At 43.4% G+C, this 24,902-nt stretch overlaps 1 pseudogene; it reads left to right on the top strand.

Moving 5' to 3' along the window:
* The first annotated feature begins 17,313 nt into the window (after positions 1–17,313).
* LOC122431456 overlaps positions 17,314–24,902 on the top strand; it is a 47,301-nt pseudogene continuing 39,712 nt past the window's right edge.

The following is a 24,902-nucleotide window of genomic DNA, read 5'->3' as shown; positions in this document are numbered from 1 at the left end:
TCAGGAATCCTCTGGTCCTTATTAATTCCTAAATATTCAAGAATTAAGAGGAGAGGTATGCCTTTCCCAGGGCTGAGGAATCCAGGCATTTCCTTTGTTAGTTTTTCAATACAGTGATAAGTACCCTCTTCCTTCTTATGAACCATCCGGTAAAAAGTGATTGTTCACAACTCTCTCTTTAATAGGGGTTGCCTTATGTTTTGTAAGTCTGGAATCTTAATCTTTATCTTTGCTGAGAATAACTACCTTGTAAGACAGCATATATGTCCACACCATGTTGATTAAAACACCTTTGCTCCATCAGAGCTTGGGTCCCCGTGTCTTTCTTTCTTTCTCTCTTTCTTTGTTTCTCTCTCTCTCTCTCAATTTCTGGCTGATTCCCTGGAGCACAAAAGCCGGCTGCGTAACCCAGGGAATGTTAGCCTCTTTCCTTCTTTCACTCTCTCATCATCGACTCCGGACCACCAGGTTCCAGTCCAATAAAGGACCAACAAGTGGTGCCCAGAAACAGGGACTCTGGTACACGTGGCAAGATTCAGACGGAGTGACCCCAGAGGGCCTATTGAGGCCAGTAAGTATTAAGACATGGGTGAAATGTCTGGAAAGCCCCATCACTTTTCTACTTTACTTTATCACTTATTTAAAGTCCAGGGATTTTCGGTTTCACGCCAGCAAATAGAGGCTTGCCTTCAGACAGAGGTTGAATGTAACCCTTGGTTCCCTGATGAACGGAGTTTTGATTTAGAAATTTGGCATCAGGTCAAAGAGAATGTTGAATGAGCTGTCAGGCAGGGAAAAAATATTCTGATAGATTTCTGGCCCCTATGGGCTCTCATTGAAGCTGTGATTCTGCCATTACAAGGTAATTCTAGCCCTCCTGATATTCGGCAACAGGCAGAACACTCATTACATGAATATGAATTAGACGATGAAGCCTTACAAAAGGCCAATTAGAACAACATAAGATATTTCAGAATTTTCCTACTAACCCTGCCCCAGTTGCTCCAAGCGCACCTCCCCTGCCAGAGGACACATATCCCAAAGTCTCTCCCTTGATAGAACCTAATGATTCTGACAACGACTCCCTTAAGACACCTTTTAACATTAAAAGCGACAACACCTTTCTGAATAACAATAATCTACCCTCTTCACGACAGAGGCTCTCCGAATTGCTGGCTTTGCAGTCATAAGTATCTAAAGCCGATGGTTTTCCCACCTTTCCAGTTTTAAGAAATGCTGACGCTCAAGAGCAGATAATACCTCAATATGAAGGTACTAACTTTTTTCACATGCAAGAAATGAAAAAGGCTGTAACAACGTATGGCCCACATTCGCCTTTTACTAGAGAGATTCTAAATGCTATGCTGTCTTCTGTTGGAACCTTTATGCCCTATGATTGGAGGATTTTAATAAAAGCCCTCCTTAAACCAGGAGAGTATCCTCAATGGACAATGTGGTTTCAAGATATAGCTAGAGATCATGCTAACAGAAATGCTTGAGCAGGCGCTCCCTGAAATCAAATTACTTTTGAGATGCTAACTGGCACCGGACAATTGACGCTATAGAAGCTAAAATGCAGTGCCCTCTTCGTTGCATGAACAATGAAAAACAGTGGCCCTTGAAGCTTGGGATTGAATTACTCCTCAAGGGGAGCCTACAGGTAGCTACACTAAAATATTGCAGGGACCTAATGACCATTTGAATGCAGAGCTGCAAGGAATAGCAAGGAGAGATAAGAAAGTCTTCCTCAGCAATCAATGCAAAGAAATGGAGGAAAACAACAGAATGGGAAAGACTAGAGATCTCTTCAAGTAAATTAGAGATACCAAGGGAACATCTCATGCAAAGATGGGTTCGATAAAGGATAGAAATGGTATGGACCTAACAGAAGCAGAAGATATTAAGAAGATATTAAGTCAGGTGGGCCTTAGAAAGCAACACTACATGTATATTATCTAGGTTGAAACAGATCAGCAGCCCAGGCTGGATGCATGAGACAAGTGCTCAGGCCTGGTGCACTGGGAAGACCCAGAGGAATTGGGTGGAGAGGGAGGTGGGAGGGGGGATCTGGATGGGGAATACTTGTAAATCCATGACTGATTCATATCAATGTATGACAAAAACCACTACAATATTGTAAAGTAATTAGCCTTCAACAAAAAAAAAAAAAAAAAAAAAGGATCAGAAGAGCTAAAATGACATAAACCAACTTAATCACTTTATCATACAGAAACAAGTATCTTCTTTCAGCAAGAAAGAAGTTATTTTACTCCTGAATCAACAAAGGAAAAAGAGAGATGAAACTCCCTCTCTAGGGGAAAAAACAAATTGTTGAAGAACACTGGAAAGACTAGAGAGAATATTTTTCAAAAGGTTTTAGCAAGAAGGGTAGGATATGTTTCTCAGGTTCTGAGATAGATTTTATGACTCTTGTTCCAATTATAAAAAGAGAAAACTTCAGCCACTATAACTAAACTCTATTGAGGATTAAATAAATTTCTGCAAACTATGAAAAAAAAAAAAAAGAAAGCATCACTACAAACAAAGCTAGTGGAGGTGATGGAATTCCAGTTGAGCTATTTCAAATCCTGAAAGATGATGCTGTGAAAGTGCTCCACTCAATATGCCAGCAAATTTGGAAAACTCAGCAGCGGCCACAGGACTGGAAAAGGGCAGTTTTCATTCTAATCCCTAAGAAAGGCAATTGCAAAGAATGCTCGAACTACCGCACAATTGCACTCATCTCACATGCTAGTAAATTAATGCTCAAAATTCTCTAAGCCAGGCTTCAGCAATACTTAAACCGTGAACTTCCAGATGTTCAAGCTGGTTTTAGAAAAGACAGAGGAACCAGAGATCAAATTGCCAACATCCACTGGATCATTGAAAAAGCAAGAGAGTTCCAGAAGAACATCTGTTTCTGCTTTATTGACTATGCCAAAGCCTTTGACTGTGTTGACCACAATAAACTGGAAAATTCTGAAAGAGATGGGAATACCAGACCACCTGACCTGCCTCTTGAGAAACCTGTATGCAGGTCAGGAAGCAACAGTTAGAACTGGACATGGACCAAGAGACTGGTTCCAAATAGGAAAAGATGTACATCAAGGCTGTATATTGTCACCTGCTTATTTAACTTATATGCAGAGCACATCATGAGAAACGTTGGGCTGAGATAAATCCACATACCTATGGACACCTTATCTTCAACAAAGGAGGCAAGAATATACAATGGAAAGAAGTCAACCTCTTTAACAAGTGGTGCTGGGAAAACTGGTCAACCACTTGTAAAAGAATGAAACTAGAACACTTTCTAACACCATACAGAAAAATGAACTCAAAATGGATTAAAGATCTAAATGTAAGACCAGAAACTATAAAACTCCTAGGGGAGAACATAGGCAAAACACTCTCTGACATAAATCACAGCAAGATCCTCTATGACCCACCTCCCAGAATATTGGAAATAAAAGCAAAACTAAACAAATGGGACCTAATGAAACTTACAAGCTTTTGCACAAGAAAGCAAACTATAGGCAAGGTGAAAAGACAGCCTTCAAAATGGGAGAAAATAATAGCAAATGAAGAAACAAAGGATTAATCTCAAAAATATACAAGCAACTCCTACAGCTCAATTCCAGAAAAGTAAATGACCCAATCAAAAAATGGGCCAAAGATCTAAACAGACATTTCTCCAAAGAAGACATACAGATGGCTAACAAACACATGAAAAGATGCTCAACATCACTCATTATCAGAGAAATGCAAATCAAAACCACAATGAGGTACCATTACACGCCAGTCAGGATGGCTGCTATCCAAAAGTCTACAAGCAATAAATGCTGGAGAGGGTGTGGAGAAAAGGGAGCCCTCTTACACTGTTGGTGGGAATGCAAACTAGTACAGTCACTATGGAGAACAGTGTGGAGATTCCTTAAAAACCTGGAAATAGAACTGTCATATGACCCAGCAATCCCACTCCTGGGCATACACACCGAGGAAACTAGATCTGAAAGAGACACGTGCACCCCAATGTTCATCGCAGCACTGTTTATAATCGCCAGGACATGGAAGCAACCTAGATGCCCATTAGCAGATGAATGGATAAGAAAGCTGGGGTACATATACACAATGGACTATTACTCAGCCATTAAAAAGAATACATTTGAATCAGTTCTAATGAGATGGATGAAACTGGAGCCCATCATACAGAGTGAAGTTAGCCAGAAAGATAAACACCAATACAGTATACTAACACATATATATGGAATTTAAAAAGATGGTAAAGATAACCCTATATACAAGACAGAAAAAGAGACACAGATGTATAGAACAGACATTTGAACTCTATGGGAGAAGGTGAGGGTGGGATGATCTGAGAGAACAGCATCGAAACATGTATATTATTAAGTTTGAAACAGATCGCCAGTACAGGTTCGATGCATGAGACAAGTGCTCGGGGCTGGTGCACTGGGATGACCCAGAGGGATAGGATGGGGAGGCAGATGGGAGGGGGGTTCAGGATGGGGAACACATGTAAATCCATGGCTGATTCATGTCAATGTATGGCAAAAACCACTACAATATTGTAAAATAATTAGCCTCCAACTAATAAAAATAAATGAAAATTTTAAAAAATTAAAAAAATATATACCAAAAAAAAAAAAAGAGAGAGAGAGAGAGAAATGCTGGGCTGGAAGAAGCAGAAGCTCAAATCAAGATTGCCAGGAGAAATATCAATAACATCAGATATGCAGATGACACCACCCTTATGGCAGAAAGTGAAGAGGAACTAAAATGCCTCTTGATGAAAGTGAAAGAGGAGAGTGAAAAAGTTGGCTTAAAGGTCAACATTCAGAAAACTAAGATCATGGCATCTGGTCCCATCACTTCATGGCAAATAGATGGGGAAACAGTGGAAACAGTGTCAAACTTTATTTTGGGGGTCTCCAAAATCACTGCAGATGGTGATTGCAGCCATGAAATTAAAAGACGCTTACTCCTTGGAAGGAAAGTTATGACCAAACTAGATAGCATATTAAAAAGCAGAGACATTACTTTGCCAACAAAGGCCTGTCTAGTCAAGGCTATGGTTTTTCCAGTGGTCATGTATGGATGTGAGAGTTGGACTGTGAAGAAAGCTGAGCACCGAAAAATTGATGCTTTTGAAATGTGGTGTTGGAGAAGACTCTTGAGAGTCCCTTGGACTGCAAGATCCAACCAGTCCATCCTAATGGAGGTCAGTCCTGGGTGTTCATGGGAAGGACTGATGCTGAAGCTGAAACTCCAATACTTTGGCCACCTGATGCAAAGAGTTGACTCATTGGAAATGTCCCTGAGCCTCGGAGGGATTGGGGGCAGGAGGAGAAGGGGGCGACAGAGGATGAGATGGCTGAATGGCATCCCTGACTCGATGGACATGAGTTTGAGTAAACTCTGGGAGTTGGTGATGGACAGGGAGGCCTGGCATGCTGCAATTCATGAGGTCGCAAAGAGTCGGACACGACTGAGCAACTGAACTGAACTGAATGAAACGTATGCTGACTTCTTAGCTAGATTAGAAACTGCTATTTCCTGTACAGTAATTGGAAAAGAGGCTAAAAGGCAACTAGAGAAATTACTTGCTTATGATAATGCAAATCAGGAATATCAAAGGGCTATAGCCCCAAATCGTGAGACAGGGACTATTTTTGATTATTTGAAGGCTTGTCGCAGTATAGGATCAGAAACTCAAAAGATGCAAATGCTAGCTGAAACAATGGTTGCTGCCTTAAGAAGAGAAAAATAAAGGATGTTTTACCTGTGGAGATTAGTACCATTTAAAAAGGGACTGCCCTAAGAAAGCTAATTAAAAAAACAAACAAACCAACAACAACAACAACAAAATCTGCCTTCGCTGCCGTAGAGAAATGCATTAGGCTAAAGAGTGTAAATCTAAATTTGATATTGAAGGGAAACCTATTCCAGGAAACTCCAAGCAGGAGACCCCCAGGTCCCCTTCAACAAAAACCAGGGGCAAATATCACCTTTTCCCTCAAACCCTCAACATCCGGCAATGCTGCTGTCGATATACCAGCCCTAAATGACGTTACCTACTGGAATTTTTGGGCCCCTGCCCCCACAAACCTTTGGTCTTTTACTTGGCCAATCTAGTTTGACTTAACAGGCAGGAAGGCCAGGGGTCTCCAAATGGAGAAAATAAGCTGCAAGTGTCAGACATTTTTATCTCTCTTAAGCGGGAGGAGGAAAGAAACTAGCGATATTTCTTTCTTTCTTTTTTTTTTTTTCCTTCTCTATACAAATTTAAAAGGAGGTTTCTCTTAAAATACTGTATTGCCATAATGACACCTGGTTTCACTTGAAGTTAACTATTCTCAAACCCTGAGTTAACCATTGTATTTTTCTTATGGAAATGTTTGTCTTAAGCTATGTTAATGAACTATGTATTTACCCTAGATTTGTTCAGAACCAACTTGACAAACCGGTATGTTTTACTCATGCAAATGTTCTCTTAAACTATGTTAATGAACTGTATTTGCTTGGAAACCTGCCTTTCCTCAAGATTCATGTCAATCATTTTGTGGCCCGGGACAACTCACCTGGTGCCAAGGTTATCTCAAAATGCATGTTGTGGGTGAGGGGCCTGGTGCTATTCTCTTCAGTTTTGAGACATTTCCTTTCTCTAATTAAGCAGACTGCTGGTAGTTATATGACATCTGGCTAAAGACTAGCCGGGGGCCACTCTTTCTGCCCCCTTCTGATGCCTATGTCAGAAGCTTTCTCTATCTCCTTTATACTTTAATAAAACTTTATTACAAGTAAATATCAATTTGAGAACACATTACAAACTTCTACTGATTTCCAATTAGCTTTTCTAAAATATTTTGGAGAAATTTCATTTCATTATCTTTCTGGTAAGCTGTGATTTTCTTCAAAAACACTTAATTTATCATTTCTCACATTTCTTTTATATAGATGGGACTAAAAACGCCAAAGCTTCATTCTGGTCTCTTAAAAAATATAAAGTCCTTTACACTAAATTCCATTCTGCTCAACAAAGTGAATTATATGCTCTTATTCAAGTTATCTGCCTACATCCTTACCCCATTAATACAGTCTCTGATTCTATATATTCAGTTTTTGTATTAAAAAATATACAAATGTGAGGCTGCCTGGAGCCAGCCAATCAACATGCGCCCAGTAAGAAAAAGGGAATCTATCAGGGGAAAGCTGAAAAGCTGAAAAGCCTGCGAACGGCCAAGTTTGAGAAAAGGCCCGTGAAAGTTTGGACCAATAAAGTTGCTTTGCAAACATGTAACCAATCCGCTTAAGCCAGCTACCAACTGCTTATGCCCACCCTATAAATTTGTGTAACAGCTCGGGCTCGGGGCTCTCTGACCCCACACCACTGCGCTGGATGCGGCAGGAGCCCTGACTCGAGTCAGCAATAAACTTCCCTTTTTGCGAGTTGCATTGTCTTGGAGGCCTTCTCTCTTCCCGCTCGGGGATTCGGACATTGGGCATAACACAAACCTCCACCATAAACTCCTAGTTCTATTAAAACAGACAATGGCCCTGCCTATATTTCTAGACACTTTGAATAATTTTTATAATCTTTTTCTATTAAACATATTACAGGTATTTCTTATCATCCACAGAGATGACATAGTCAAACAAATATATCACACACTAAAGTTACAAAGAAAACAATTAAAGAAGGGGGAATACACAGGTACACTACTGTCTTCCTTATCTAAAGCAGACTTTACTAGATTCCAACATAAGATATTTTCTAAACCTATAACTATTGTTAATACAGCTTTATTTGTTTTAAATTTTTAAAACTTGCCACAAGGAGATGTCTTGACAAGAGCAGAAAGACATTTTGAGGAACTGAAGGACACTTCTCTTCCTCTGCCCATTTGGTACCAAGACGAGTGCAATAAACAATAAAAATGTGGGAGCTTACTCTTGTGGGGAAAGGGATATGCTTGTTAATTCCTCAGATGGATCCAACAAACTTTTTCCTCGGAAAATTCAACCCTAGGGGGCCTCCAGTATTCAAAATGCAGACGAAACAAGAACCCCAGGAGGAAGAAATTCCAATACGGGCCATGGCAGCTCTAAAGATCTCCAGAAAGGACTGCCCTTGGCAACGCCAACCCTATGATCTCCCCACTTGGGGACAAATAAAAACCCTCACTAATCAAGATTGAAAAATCTGGTTTCTCAACAGGAAATGCCTCAGAGTCCTGAAAACCTTCCTATCACTGTGCTGACCTGCGGGACCCCTACTCGAGCTGTATTAACAAATCAGATTTAACTGGGCTTACTTACCCAACCCCCCTTTATTACAGGTCATAAAATGGACGGAGAAAAGACTGACTGTATCAACCAATGACTCCATCCATATGCCCCCTCCCTGGAACCCTCACACCCTGGGGAAGAGGGAAAATGAATTAACATTTCTTTAGGCTATGAGGTCCTCCCATTGCCTGGGCCCAGGAAAATTATGCATAAACATTGGCCGACAAACTTGGGTTTTCGTCCTGCCTCCAAAAGAAGACTTTCGGACATTGCTGCCCTTTCTCTGTCTGTGAACCATGTTTATACTATTGAAACTTTAGGGAAAGAGTTAGGGATAGGACAAAAAAAATTATATATTATGCTGCTTAAGTGGCTTTAAAGGTTACTAACACTATGTTGAATCATTACCATGACAAAGGACTTCTTGGCTGAGTTGATGGTGGAATGGCATCCCCTCCTCCAGGAATTGTCCTCGATAAACAGAGTGGGCCTAAAGAATGGGACATAGGGAAACTTGCTGCCAGCACCGAAGAACTTGAAACCTGGACTAGACATTTCACAGGGACCAGTTGTGGTCATAGTAACTATTTCATTCGCTATAATCAGTCATATTTTATACAGGCCTGTGTCCCACTTCCTTTTGTTATGGCCATAGGAAATTTACAATTTATTAAGACTTTACGTCCTGTAACTTGTATTAATTGCCAATTTTGTGTTACTCTTGTTCAATTCACTCATAGTACGTACAACTGGGACCAAATCAAATTTCATTTACATGATAATGCCTCTCTGAATGAAGGAGTCTTTTGGGCCTCGAAAAGAAAGCAACAGTCTCAAAGGCCCTTGCTGAATCATCTAACTTTGGAGAAAACAAAACAGAACTTTAGTTCCACCCTGATGCTCCAGGCTGGTTGCATCTATCTGGGACTTACCACCCCCTGTCCAGAAACCGTCCACCCCCTACCCCTGCCCAGAAGACTCATCACCCCCTGCCCAACTACAAATGCCATCTCAACTAAAGAATACCCAAAACATCCCTCCTGATTAACGTTTCCCTTATCGCTTCCACAAACCTCCCTATAAATATGGAGCCCCCTGATCCCTCTCGGCGCTCAGCCTGGTCATTAGGCTGACTGTCACCCCTCCTTGCCTGAAGAAAGGTAACCTACTTCTGCTGAGGTCGTCTTTCCTTTTCTGCCTCGGCCCGAACTATACCCTACATTGAATGTACAATTACTTCAAAGGGAAATCTTTGAAACTTTCTAAACATCTGCTCTCTTCCACTAATTTGGAAACTTTAGCTGAACAAATTATCTGGGCTAGACCCACGAGGATGGTTTCAAAGTATTACCCACAGCATCGGGTCTGAACCTGTAATTTTGGTGATTGTCTTGATAATTGTATTTGTTGTTTATCATCGCCTTTCTATATGGTTGGTTAATACTAACCAAACTCATTTGGTCAGGACCTTTTATACAAATATAATAAAGTAGGGGGAATTGTCTGGAAGCATTTAACAGAAGGCTTCCTGTGTGCTGTTTTGGATCTGTCAGGAATCCTCTTGTCCTTATTTAACTCCTGAATATTCAGGAATTAAGAGGAGAGGCACGCCTTTCCCAGGGCTGAGGAATCCAGGCATTTCCTTTGTTAGTTTTTCAATACGGTGATAAGTACCCTCTTCCTTCTTATGAACCATATGGGAAAAAGTGATTGTTCACAACTCTCTTTTTAAAAGGGATCGCCTTATGTTTTGTAAGTCTGGAATTTTAATCTTTATCTTTGCTGAGAATAACTACCTTGTAAGACAGTATATATGCCCACACCATGTTGATTAAAACACCTTTGCTCCATCAGAGCTTGGGTCCTCGTGTCTCTCTGTCTGTCTCTCTTTCTTTCTTTCTGTCTCTCTATTTCTGGCTGATTCCCTGGAGCGCGAAAGCCAGCTGCATAACCCAGGGAATATTAGCCTCTTTCCTTCTTTCACTCTCTCATTGACGACTCCAGACAACCAGGTTCTGGTCCAATAAAGGACCAACAGCAGAGGGCACAGGGGAGGGCTGGTCTAAGAGCTTCCCTAGAAGCTGTCATACAGATGGCGATGTATTTATGCAAGACGGGTGTTTAAAATGGATACTTTGGCAATCAGAAGCTTAATGCCAGGCCCTTAGGAGCAGGCATTTCCCATCATGCCTCACCATTTAATATTCCCACCAAAGTGCAAAAGGCCTCTTTTCTCCACGTCCTCATCAACACTTGCCATTTTTTGTAGAGTGTTAGGAGGCCGACACATTTAGAACAGATGCTATAGTCTACGGGGCAGAGAACAGAGACCCTCAGACGAATGTCTGGAATTTGAATAGCACAGCTCTGAGGGCCACCTCTCACCTCTTTAATACCAGAGCCGGGGCCTGGGAAACGGTCATGGTGACGGCATGGAGATGCCAGGCTGCTGAGGTCAACTGTACCAGGCCCTGGGTCTTGAAGATGACTCCCTGCTATCTCCATTCATCTGAAAATGCATTTGCCTTCATATTTGGCTGTTGCTCCTCCCTGCAGGGTGGGAGCAGAGGGCCGTGGGTTCTACTTTTTGGGTTGGATTCACTGTGACTCAACTGTGCTCATTTCACATGCTAGCAAGGCTATGAGCAAAATCCTTCAAGCTAGGCCTCACCAGTGTGTGAACTGACAACTTCCAGATGTACAAGCAGGTTTAGAAAAGGCAGAGGAACCAGAGATCAAATTTCCAACATTTGTTGATCATAGACAAAGAAATTCCAGAAAAATATCTTCTGCTTCATTGACAACACTATGGCCTTTAACTATGTGGATCACTACAAACTGGAAAATTCTTAAAGAGATGGGATTACCAGCCCACTTTACTGGTCTCCTGAGAAACCTGTATGAGAGTCAAGAAGCAGCAGTTAGAACTGGACATGAAACAGCTGACTGGCTAAAATTGGGAAGGAATAAGACAGGGCTGTACATTGTTGTTGCTGTTATTCAGTCACTCAGTCGCGTCCAACTCGTTTCGACCCCATGGACTACAGCACACCAGGCTTCCCTGTCCTTCACCATCTCTCGGAGCTGGCAAAACTCATGTCCATTGTTTGGTGATGCCATCCAACAATCTTGTCTTCTGTCATCTGCTTCTCCTCCTGGTTTCCATCTTTCCCAGTATCAGGGTCTTTTCTAATGAGTCGGCTCTTCACATCAGATGGCCAAAGTACTGGAGCTTCAGCTTCAGCATCAGTCCTTCCATGAATATTCAGGATTGATTTCCTTTAGGACTGACTGGTTTGACCTCTTTGCTGTCCAAAAGACTCTCAAGAGTCTTCTCCGACACCACAGCTCAAAAGCACTAAAATTGGGAAAGGAGTAATACAAGGCTGTATATTGCCACCCTGCTTGTTTAATTTCTATGCAAAGTACATTGTGAGAAATTCAGGGCTGGATGAAGCACAAAATGAAATCAAGATTGCTGGGAAAAATATCAATAACCTTAGAACTTGACACCACTCTAATGGCAGAAAGTGAAGAGAAACTAAAGAGCCTCTTGATGAGAGTGAAAGAGGAGAGTGAAAAAGTTGGCTTAAAACTCAACATTAAAAAAACAAAGATCATGGCATCTGGTCCCATCACGTCATGGCAAATAGATGGGGAAACAATGGAAACAGTGACAGACTTTATTTTCTTGGGCTCCTGACTTTATTTTCTTCGGCTCCCTGTCTCTAGCACATGGCACGAACCCACATGACTTCAGCTAAGCCTATTGTTGCTGTGTTTACTCCCCACCCCTCTTCTCTACAAAACCTGATCCTGGGTCTCTGTTTCAGTCAAACATTTAGTTCTTCTACGTATTCGTGCCACCTCTTCTTAATATCTTCTGCTTCTGTTAGGTCCATACCATTCTGTCCTTTATTGTGCCTGTCTTTGCATGAAATGTTCCCTTGGTATCTCTAATTTTCTTGAAGAGATCTCTAGTCTTTCCCATTCTATTGTTTTCCTCTATTTCTTTGCACTGATCACTGAGTTCAAATGGGTATACCTTTCCTTTTCTCCTTTGCCTTTCACTTCACTTCTTTTCACCGCTATTTGTAAGGCCTCCTCAGACAACCATTTTGCCTTTTTGCATTTCTTTTTCTTGGAATGGTCTTGGTCCCTGCCTCCTGTACAATATCACAAACATCCATCCATAGTTCTTCAAGCACTTTGTCTATCAGATCTAATCACTTGAATCTACAGCATCTAAAGGTCAGGAGCAGTTTTAGAAAGTGAAAAATTTCTGGACTTGGGTGGTGGTGACAGTTGGACAATTATGAGAGTGAACTTAACACCACTGAACTATATGTATACTTAATATGGTCAATTTAACCTGATCTATATTTCACCACTGTTTAGGAAAAGAGGTCAGGCAGATTGCTTCTTCCTTCCTGGGATGGAGAGGGCCCAGGAGATTCATTACCTCCAAGGTGCTGACTAGAAAATTTTAAACTGGCTAATTAAAACTACTTTCCTGGAGAAGGTGGAAGCTACAGTTAGGTTGGGTGTTACACCTAGGTCTGGTGTCATGGGCTTCAGCAAAAGTGATGCCATTTTGAGGCATCAAAAGTGATGCCTGTGGTTTTCTCTTTAACTATTCCCCACTTTTGAGCAAACTCTCAGCCTAACCAAGAAATGCAATAAGAATTTAAGGCATTAGCATCACTGTCAGCTACCAAAATATAGAACCCACAGCTTTGTTGACCCTTGATGTGATATCCAGATGTCATGACTTTTGGCTTAATCCCTGTGACCTTTGTAACCAAGCAGGACCCTATGGGGGGCTTCCTGGAACAGCCCTACCCTCCATGTCTGTAATAAACCTTTAACCTCCTAGGCCGTCCCCAAATTCCAAGGAAAAAAATTAATTAGAGAAATGAGAAAATGCAGAAACAAAGGAAAATAGTCAAACAAGACAAAGCGATAACCATTAAACATAATCAAGGACATTTACTTCCTCCTCAAGAGCTATTGAAAATATTTTGAGCCAAATCCTTTCTGCTGTTTTGCAGAAATAGAAAACCCCACCAGGTAGAAGAAGTTAACTGTGTGTTACCCACAAGGACATAGAACCTGGAAGCTTGATGATATTGATTCCTGATTCCTCACAACCCACAAATCAGAAGATATCCATGAGCTGATCACATACCCTGCAACCCTCTCCCTCACCCTGTGTTTAAAAACCTTTCCCTGAAAGCCATTGGGAGTTTCTGTGCTTTAAGCACTAACTGTATGGACTCCTTGCTTGGTACATACAATAAATGCTGCACTTTCCTTGACCACAACCTGGTGTCAGTAGATTGGCTTCACTGAGTGTGAACCAGGTCTTAGGAGTAGAGGTAAATCTGATCTAGATAGTTATGGATCGATTGGAAACTTGATGAGGTGTGTCAAGAAGGAATGTGTCCCATGCCTGGGTCCCAAAGTATGTGAGCAGTGCAGAAGAGAAGACAGATGATCTTTCTAATTTCTCTGTAGAGAACATATCAAATCTTCAGTGCATGAAGAATCAAAGAGCAGCTGTCAGGAAGCATTTAACAGGAGGCTTCCTGTGTGCTGTTTTGGATCTGTCAGGAATCCTCTGGTCCTTACTAATTCCTGAATATTCAGGAATTAAGAGGAGAGGCACGCCTTTCCCAGGGCTGAGGAATCCAGGCACGTCCTCATTAATTTTTCAAAATGGTGATAAGTACCCTCTTCCTTCTTATGAACCATATGGTAAAAAGTGATTGTTTACAACTCTCTCTCTTTAATATGGATCGCCTTATGTTTTGTAAGTCTGGAATTTTAATCTTTATCTTTGCTGAGAATAACTACCTTGTAAGACAGTATATATGCCCACACCATGTTGATTAAAACACCTTTGCTCCACCAGAGCTTGGGTCCCCATTTCTTTCTTTCCTTCTTTCTCGTCCTCTCTTTCTCTTTATCTCTTTCTGGCTGATTCCCTGGAGCACGAAACCTGGCTGTGTATTAGCCTCTTTCCTTCTTTCACTTTCTCATCGTCGACTCTGGACCACCAGCTTCTGGTCCAATAAAGGACCAACAAGCAGCCAAAAGTCAGGAAAGTATTAAATTTATAGGATATTGATGCAGAAAAGTATTATTTTCCTTAGTTTTGTGATGTTTGGGATATTTGTTAACTGCTATGGTTCAAGTGTGGTATATCCCCCCACAAATTTACATGACCACTGTCACCCATTTTAGCCACCAGTGATTTTTCATTTCCGTTTAAAAAAAAATTTGTTTATTTGGCTGCCTGGGGTCTTAGTTCTGGCACGTGGGATGTTTGTTGTGGCATATAGGAGTCTAATTGTGGCGTGAGGGCTCAGTAGTTGTGGCCCTTGAGTGAAAGTCACTCAGTTGTGTCCAAATCTTTGTGACCCCATGGATTATATAGTCTATGGAATTCTGGAGTAGGTAGCCATTCCCTTCTCCAGGGGGATTGAACCAGGGATCCTGACCCAAAGATCGAACCCAGGTCTCCCTCATTGTAGGTGGATTCTTTATCAGCTGAGCCACCAGGGAAGCCTGAGAATACTGGAGTGGGTAGCCTATCCCTTTTCCAAGGGATCAAATTGGGGTCTCTTGCATTGCAAGTGGATTCTTTACAAGCTGAGTTACCACGGAAGTCCTTCATTTTAAAAAATATTTAATTATTTATTTGACTGCCTGGGGTCTTAGTTCTGTCACATGAGATCTTTGTTGTCACATATAGGAGTCTAGCTGTGGCATGAGGCCTCAGTAGTTGTGGCCCTTGAGCTTACTTGCTCCACAGCATGTGGAATCTTAGTTTCCTGACCAGGAATTGAACCTGTGTCCCCTGCATTGCAAGGAGGATTCTTGAACCCTGGATCCCTAGGGAAGCCCCATCAGCAGTTTTTATATATGGATGTGGTAATGGTTTTCATTTATGGTCATGACATAGCATTTACTTTTTAAATAAATGCATATAAGTTTGTTTATAGACAATTGGGAAGTAAGGCTGGTCCCAGGCAAGTCACACAAAGACTGAAGGCAGAAGCATCTGTGTGTCTGATTTATCAGCTGATACAACACTGATCCTTTGCATGTCTAGTACTAAATGTTTGCTCATGTGGCTTCCCCAACGAGGAAGTGTGACCAGCGACTGAGCGTGCTGCATCCTGTGTCTACAAGTGTTGGGTTGCCCAAAAGATCCTTCAGTTTTTAAGTAAAAATGAGAGACACAGTTTTCGTTTTCCCCAAGAACTTTATTGAACAACATAGTCACCATTTTGTTCCACTACCCTCCGCCATGTTTCAGGCAACTTCATAATTCCATCTTCCCCAAAGTTTTTATCTTTTGGAGCAAAGAACTGTTACAGATGCCTTTTACAGTCTTCCAGGGAATCAAATTTTTTTCCATTAAGATAATTTTGTAAAGACTGAAATGAATGGAAATCCGAAGTTACAGTGTCTAGTGAAAATGGCAGATGAATCAGAACTTCACAGCCAAGCTGTAAAAGCTTTTTACCTGGTCATCAAAGAAACATGTGATCTTGTGTCATCCTAATGGAAGATTGTGTGTTTTCTGTTGACTAACTCTGGATGCTTCTTCTCAAGTACTGCGTTCAGTTGGGATAATTGGAAGCAGTACTTGTTGGAATTAATCACTTGGTTTTCAGGAAGGTGCTCATAATAGAGGGTTCCCTTCCAATCCCACCATATACACAACATCACCTTCTTTGAATGAAGACCAGTGTTTGGTATGTGTGGTGGTGGTTCATTTCACTTGGACCACAATCCTTTCCATTCTACATGATTTTACAATATCCACTTGTCATCACTGTCACAATTTGTTTTAAAAGTGGAATATTTTCATTACTTTTAAGTAGAGAGTCACATGTGAAAATATGGCCAAGAAGGTTTTTTTTCCCTGCTGAACTTATGTGGAACCCAAACGTCAAAGCAATTAACATAACCAAACTGGTGCTAATGATTTTCAATGAGTGATATGGATTTTTTGAGTATGTCTGCTATCTCTCATGTGGTGTAATGTTGATTTTTCTCAATTAATGTTCTGATTTGATTGCTATCAACTTTAACTGGTCTAGTTGACAGTGGAGCGTTGTCCAGAGAGAAATCCCCAGCACAAAACTTTGCAAACCACTCTTGACATGCTTGATTAGTCACAGCACCTTCTCCATACACTGCACAAATCTTTTTTTGCATTTCAGTTGTGTTTTTACCGTTCTTGAAATATTAATAATAAGGCATAATATGCTGAAAATGTTGCTTTTTTTACTTCAATATTAAATGGCTACAGAAAAATTCACCTATTTTGATAAGTATTTTTTAATGCATGCTGATATGCTAGCTGTCACAATATAATCTAATAAAATTGCTTATAATAAAGTTAAAGACCACAAAGCGCTGCTATAGCCATCTTACAGAGAAAACCGAACGAACCTTTTGGCCAACCCAATACTTCTTGATCCTTACCCCTGCCATACATGGAAGGGATACCACTGACACTTTAAGATGCAGCCCAAGGCACCTCCTCTCTGAACTCTCTCAGGGCCTCAGCATACACAGGTCAGATACACAGGGACACAGATGGAATCTACAGGGTCCTCGCTCTGTGCCTGGCATTCACTAAACGTCTTTCCGTGACTGGCATCCACTAAATGTCTTACAAGCCTTAGCTTATTCAGTGCTCACAACAAACTTGCAAAATAAGGTCTATGATTAGCTATTTAATACATCTCATAGATGAGGAAAGACTGAGGCTTAGAGAATACAGAGGAGCAAAACTAGCCACCCCAAAATGTGTCACTCTGGCATGAGGATTTATTTAAACTGATTTTTTTTTTTAAATCTGTTTGTTTTGGCTGTGGTGGGTCTTTGTTACTGCACACGTACTTTCTCTGGTTGCAGTGAGCCGGGGCAGCTCTCTAGTTGCAGCACTCGGGCTTCTCATTGTGGTGGCTTCTCTTGTTGCAGACCATGGGCCCTAGGAACGTGAGCTTCAGTAGGTGCGCCTTGCAGGCTCTAGAGCATGGGTCCAGTAGCTGTGGCACGTTGGCTTAGTTGCTCCACAGCATGTGGGATCTTCCCAGATCAGGAATCAAACCTGAGTCCTCTGCACTGAAAGGCAGATTCTTAAGCCCCAGACCACCAGGGAAGCTCTAGGCTGACTCTTTTCAAGAAAAAAAAAAGACTTCAATTTTTCTTGTTACCTCCCCATCAGCTGCTACAAAGACTGTAGATAAGGGGCCTGTTCCAGGAATAGAACCATGACCAGTGATATGTACAGAGGAATCTGGGCGAGGTGTGGTGGGAAGACCCAGCAGGGCCCAGAGATCAGAGTTTACTCTGTACTCAGCAAGCACTTATTTACCAAACGTTTGCTTTTCGGTCCCATGTGAGTCGCCTTCCTCCTCTCTGAAGTCCCAAACTGCTACCCTCAACATCCTCTTCTGTCTTAGCTGAAGGTGGTATTTAAGCTGAGGGCTTTGACCATTGTGGTGAGTTAGTTCTCCTGTGTCTCTCCCATGTATACATGCTATTAAATTTTGTTAGGTTTTTCTCCTGTTAAACTGTCTCCTGTCAATTTAATTATTGGACTGGCCAGAAGAATCTAGAGGGGTAGGAAAATTTCTTCCTTCGTCAACATCATCATAGTTCATCCATGTTGTAGCCTGAGTCAGAATTCCCATCCTTTTTAAGACTAATGATACTGCTTTGTATGTATAGACCTCATCTTGTTTATCTAGTCATCCACTGATGGACACTTGGGTTGCTTCTATCTCTTGGCTATCATAAATAATACCATGAATACATAGTACAAATAGCTCCTAAAGACCCTGTTTTCAGTTCTTTAGGGTATATACCGAGAAGTGCAGTTGCTGGATCATATGATAATTCTGTATTTACTTCGAAGAGGAAACTCCAGACTGTTTTGTGGTGTCCTTCTCAGCCTATGTATGGTGATGCTATCAGTTTAGGAACACCTGGGGACACACGTGAGCCCTTGTTACTCGTGGAAGTCCCCAAAGACATTTCCCCAGCTGGAACCAATGAGGTGGCTGGTGCGGCCCTTGTGGTTCTTATTATGACTTCAAGACACAGCTTAGCAACGACCATCAGAGAGCTTTGAAAAGACAAGGATTATTCCTCTCAAGTCCTGAATGCCACACAGCCAGATCATCCAGCTGGGAAGAGGGGTTCAAAGTGCAGACCTGGGTTCCACATTTATTGAGGTCCAAGTTGGGGTGGTTAGGCAGGAACCAGAGGGCAGGAAGAGACATGTGGGGTCCCTCACTCATTTATCTAGGTTCCCCAAGGCTTTCTAGAAAGGAGAACATCAGGGGTGGGGCTGGCCTGGGTGCTTACCTAGACGCTGTCATACAGCTGGCAAAGTGTTTATTCAAGATGGGTGTTTGAAAGGGATGCTTTAGTGATCAGAAACTTAATGCCAGGTACTTAGCATCAGACATGTTCACTCCATTTCCCATCACAGCCTCACCTTTTAACATTCCCACCAAGGGTGCAAAAGGCCTCCTTCCTCCATGTCATCATCAACATTTGTCAGGTTTTGGTTTTTGAGAGTGTGAGGGGGTTGACACATTTGGAACACATGCCATGGTGTAGGGTGCAGAGAACTGAGAGTCTAAGACGAGTGTCTGGGTCTTTGAGTAACGGAGCTCTGGGGGCATCTCTTGCCTCCTCAAGACCAGAGCCAGGCCCTGGGACAGGATGCAGTGACACACGGTGATGCCAGGCTGCCAATCTGTCCCTATCACATCCTCTCAGAGCGGGAGGGGCTCCTTCTCTCAGCCTCAGATTGTCTGTGTAACTTCCTCACTCCAGGCCTGGAAGGTCCGTGGAGCTGAGCCTCCTTCTATCCTGTTCACGGCTGCACTTGGCCCCTAGCCTGCTGCCCCACACCCAGGCCAGCCCCCTGCCCAGTGCTGAAGAGGACAGAGAGAAGGAGGCAGACCCAGTGACCCACTGTTTCCTCCCGCAGCACATCCCTTTCACCAGGAGGATAGAAGGGGGTCTCCATTCAGACACAAGATCACCGTCATGGGAAGTGTTCATTCCTTAGTTGGGAACAGGTATTAGGAATGGTCATCTCTCTCAGCCTCATCCCTGAGCAAACCACGGTGCTGTCAGCTCAGGATTGTCCACAGAGCACCTTCTGAGAGCCCATACCCGGCTCAGGGGATGGGAAGGGCCCCACGCCCCTACCAACAATGCACAGCCCCCCTGCCACCTACCTATAGCAGACAGGGCACCATTGACCAGACTCCCCAGAGACAGGGGGGAATGGAGGCTCACGGTCTAGGGAGGGAAGCAGCCCAGCCCAGATGAAGAAGTTCTAGGACTGAACTTCGTGCACAGTGACCCAGAGCTGCAGATGCGTCAACCTTCTCCATTTCTAATAGCCATCCCCATCTACTTCAGAACCCTCATTTGAGGGGATGTGGAAATATTTAAAGTCACCTTTAACGTTGCAATTTGGTCTCTTTCAGTTTCAAGATCTTTTCTGGAAAATGCAAATCAGTTCAAAATATAAATATCTCAGTTCTGTTTCCCATCCCCTTCCTTCTCAAGGGGGCCTATCGGGAAACAGAGAAGAACTTGCATGTGTTCTCAGAGGCAGTAGGGGTCCTCAGGTGTTCACAAATCCTGGGTGGAACTCTCCGGAGCTCCAGGTGGTACAGAGGCCTGGGACCTCTGCCCGTGACGGTAGGGTCCCCGTGGACTGCACCCTGAGGTCCACACTGTCCGCCGAGGCCCCTCAGGACACGTGGTCTCTCTCTGAAGCCTCTCTGTCCAATCTCAGCTGGCTTCTGCCCTCGCTGGTCCTCTCATCACTTTGCATGGGGTCCGAGACATTCTGGATCCCTCCAGGCCCCTCCCCCACAGCCCTACCTCTGAATCTGGATTCTGGATGACTTCCTCTGCCACTGCCTCCCCTGCCAGGTGACCCGGCCACACTGACCATGGGACCCTGAGAGCCCTGAGTGCACCCAGGGGACTCGGAGGGAAGTGGGGTACCCAGTTCCCCAGAAACCCAGCCAGCAGGGGAATCCAGCACCTTGACTCTGAACTCCCATCCCTCTCTCTCCCTCTCCCTCTGCTGACCCTCCCAGCACAGCAGGGCTTTCTACTCCACTCTGTCTAATAGACCTGTCTCTACCTCCAAGGGTCCCTTTTCGATGGGAGCTGCTGTTCTCTCCTTCCCTGGGGCAGATTTTCAAAGGAACACAGCAATGAATCTGGAGGACCCCCAAAGGAAAACTACTTCCAGAGATGTTTCAGAAACACGTTTCTCCACTTTAGGAATTAGGGACTTAGATGTTGCCATTTCAGTCACTTGGAGTTTCCTTTCCCTTGGGTGGAGGACGGCTGGGTTCAGGGCCATGCCATTTCCTCATGGCCCTGCTGGATTAAACCTCACAGAGCACCCTAGTGTTGAGGACAGCATCCAAAAGTCGCCTCCTTCACCGAGAAAGCAAATGAACTCTGGGAATAAGAGGGCTCCTGGGCATATACCCTGAAGAACCATAATTGAAAAAGACACATGTACCACAGTGTTCATCACAGCACTATTTTCAATAGCTAGGACATGGAAGCAACCTAGATGTCAGCAGATGATTGGATAAAGAAGTTGTGGTACATACATAGAACAGAATATTACTCACTTTAAAAAGGAACACATTCAAAAAAGAAAAAAAAGAAACACATTTGAGTCAGTTAAATGAGGTAGATGAATGAAGTCACAGAGAGGAAAACAAATTTAATATATTAACGCATATATATATGGAATCTAGAACAATGGTTCTGATGAAACGCTTTGCAGGGTAGTAATGGAGATGCAGAGATAGAGAACAGACTTGTGGAAACAGTGGGGAAGAAAAGGGTGGGACAAATTGAGTGGGTAACATACACATTACCATATGCAAAATTAGATAGCTAGCAGAAATTTACTGTGTGACACAGGGAACTCAAGTCTGGTGTCTGGAACACCTAGAGGGCTGGGGTGGGGTGAGGAGTCAGGAGGAAAGTTCAAGAGGGAGGGGATATATGTATACCTATGGCTGACTCATGTTGATACACAGGAGAAACCAACACAATATTGTAAAACAATTATCCTCCAATTAACAATAAATTTAAAAAATTTTAAAAGAGTTAATTCCAGCTATCCATTCATAGTCCTTCCAAAAAAGTTACTTACTTAGGGGTTTCCTAGGAAGGCAGTCACCTTATTTCTGGGTGGGGCAGCTTGAAGATAGCATAGTCCTGGATCATTGCAAATGACAAAAACCTCAGAGCTGGGGTTGGGATCCAGGCCTGCTGACCCCACAGACAGATACACACCAACCTCCACTGAGGGACAGAGGCTCACAGTGAGGTCCCCGCTCCTGGAGACTTAGTGCTTATTCTGTCTCCCCTTTAGACACCATCTCTGTAGGTGTCCCATCAGTATCACCTGTTCTTTCCATTTGTCCTCTTCTTTCCCAACTGAGTAGACATGGGCTGACCTCCAATGAGCCACCACTTGGTCCCAAAGACTCTCACTTCTAGGCATGTTTCTCCACTTCCATCTTGGACACAAATTTCTTTACCTGTTTCCTCCTTATTTTTAGAAAACCACACTGTAAGGGCAAAATGTGGTAACTGCAAAAAAAACCACACTAAGGTGAATGAGGTGAACCAAAGGGATGGGAAGAGACTAGGGATGGGTACCGACCAGCCACTCAGGCTGTATTCAGGTTCCCATACGGATGTCAGTCACAGAGTGAGCACCTCCTGTTGCCACCCTTGGCAGTAAGCCAGGATACTGTCTGAATTTCCTTGACCTAGGTTTGCAGTGAACTTTCAGATTGGGCTTCAGTGACACCAACAACATTGCCTTCCACTTCAGCCCTCGGTTTGAGGACAATGGCTATGTGGTTTGCAACACAAGGCAGAACAGAAGCTGGGGGCCGGAGGAGAGGAAGATGCAGATGCCCTTCCAGAGGGGGATTCGCTTTGAGCTCTGCTTCCAGGTAGAGAGCTGGTTCAAGGTGAGCAGGAGCTCTCCTCTGTTTGCTTCAGCTGCCTGTCCCTCACCTCAGTTAGGCGCCCTGAATAGCCTTTAACTAGTCAGATGAGCAACACCTTTGTGCAGAGAAGAGGACCATTTCCTTGTAAGGCTGGATTCTCCTTTCACACCTTCATCTGCATCTACAGGTGTACCTGTTGCTTCTTTTCCTGGAAATAAGCACCAGATAAGTCACCATGGTGCTTTTTGGTCTCCTGGGTCTTTAAAGTCCAAGTTATCTCCATTCCTCTGGTGTAGCCCTTCTTCCACTCCAGGCCCCTGGGAACATTTTTGGTTCTGTTATCTTCTTGCTGCCTTTATCCAGGTGTTACTAATGGCTTAGTTTTACTGCACATTGCACATTGCTTTTGTGAGCAGAGCAGTGTCTCTGAGCTTGGGGAGAGGGGAGGAGGATGAGTCCACCTGTGTCAGTGCTTCTGTGTGTGAACATGGATGTCCCTACCCCCTCATCATGCAACCTGAGGTCACCTCTCTTCTGCTCCCCACCAACATTTGTATGTATATTTCAATATGCATATTTCAGTAATACTCACATGAGTTAAGATTAGAAAGACAAACCTATTGCAATAAACAAATGATGAGAAAAACTAAAAATCCAGCAACTAGAGCCATCTAGAGATTGCATGCATTTTGGGTTCCAAGCATGTTCCTATAACTGTCGCAGCTCTGAAGGCTGATGCCCAGACCTACAGAATACTGATGTGAAAACTAGACATAGGTCTAAAGTCCAGAGGCAGGGGCACAGGAGCTTGGGGGTGCTCCCACCTGTGCTCCCACATACTCTCTTGACATGTATATTCATCTTGACAGGTGATGGTGAACGGGAACCTCTTCATGCAGTATGCCTACTGCACGCCCTTCCACAATGTCGACACCATCACAATCGCTGGCATTGTGAATGTGTCTACGATCAGCTTCCAGGTCGTACTGTCCCCAGCGAACCCAGCCCCTGGTTCAGGGCCCCAGCCTCTGTGTGGGACCTGCTGTGTGGACCCAAAGGTGTCAGCCAGTCTCCTTTCCAGATGGCTCTGGGGACACACCTCTGGCTCCCCCGTCCTGTCCTTCTTGTGCCACTGTCTCTGCCTGGAACCCCCGCTCAGTCTCCTCATTCCTATGCCACTCGTCTCTGTTACTTCCTATCCCCACTCTGCTTAGGAGGCCATGTGGTTCTAGAAAGAACCCAGGCTTGGAAATCAAACTGAATCCAGCTCAAATCCCCAGCTCTGCCATTCTCACCGGCTGGGGGATCTTAGACAAGTGACTTCACCTCTCCCAGCCTTGGTTTCCTCAGCAGTGAAATGAGAACAGCTTGCAGCTCCATAGGTCTTTGTGTATGAGTTCAGTGAGGCCATACACGTCAGAGGGCACAAAATAGCCTGCTGGGGCCAATCCTGGGTCTATTTGACCCTCTTTGTGTTTTAAATTTTTTGAATGTGTAATCAGCATCTAAAAGGTCAGGAGTAGTTTTGCAAGATAAAAAATTTCTGGGGCTGGATGGTGCTGATGTTGGCACAATTATGAGAGTGGACTTAATGCCACTGAACTATATGTACACTTAAGACGGTAAATTTTATATGATGTGTTTTTCATCACTGTTTAGGAAGAGGTCAAGCAGATTGCTTCTTCCTCCTGAGGATGGAGAGGACCTAGGAGACAGATTACCTCCATGGTTCTGACCAGAAAATTCTAGACTGACTGATTAAAACTACATTCCTGGGGAAGGTCAGAGATACAGTTAAGTCAGGTGTTACATGTAGGTTTGGTTTCATGGACTTCCTCAAAACGGAAGCCGTTTTGAGCCTGTGGTTTTATCTTTTAACTACTCTCTACTCTTGAGAGGGCTTCTCTGATAGCTCAGCTGGTAAAGAATCCCCCTGCAATGCAGGAGACCTCGGTTTGATTCCTGGGTTGGGAAGATCTGCTGGAGAAGGATAGGCTATCCACTCCAGTATTCTTGGGCTTCCCTGGTGGCTCAGATGGTAAAGATCTGCCTGTAATGCAGGAGACCTGGGTTCGATCCCTGGGTTGGGAAGATACCCTGGAGGAGAGCATGGTAACAAACTTCAGTATTCTTGCCTGGAGAATCTCGTGGACAGAGGATCCTAGCGGGCTACAGTCCCTGGGGTGGCAAGGAGTCGGACACAACTGAGAGATATGCACAGCACAGCTACTCTTGAGCACACTGTCAGCCTAACCAAGAGATGCAATCAGGATTTAAGGCTTTGATATTATTCTGTGCTACCAATCTCTAGTCCCCACAGCTTTTTGACCCTTGGTGTGTTATTTAGAAGTCCTTGATGGTGGTTTAGTTGCTAAGTCGTGTCCAACTCTTGTGACCCCATGGACTATAGCCCACCAGGGTCGTCTGTTCATGGGATTTCCCAGGCAAGAATACTGGAGTGGGTTGCCATTTCCTTCTCCAGGAGACCTTCCTAACCCAGGGTTTGAACCCATGTATCCTGTATTGCAAGCGGATTCT

This window comes from Cervus canadensis, chromosome 1 (assembly GCF_019320065.1).
Source record: "Cervus canadensis isolate Bull #8, Minnesota chromosome 1, ASM1932006v1, whole genome shotgun sequence".
NCBI lineage: Eukaryota > Metazoa > Chordata > Mammalia > Artiodactyla > Cervidae > Cervus > Cervus canadensis.
Note: the sequence above shows the minus strand (reverse complement) of the source record. Positions and strands in the feature narration are given on the sequence as shown.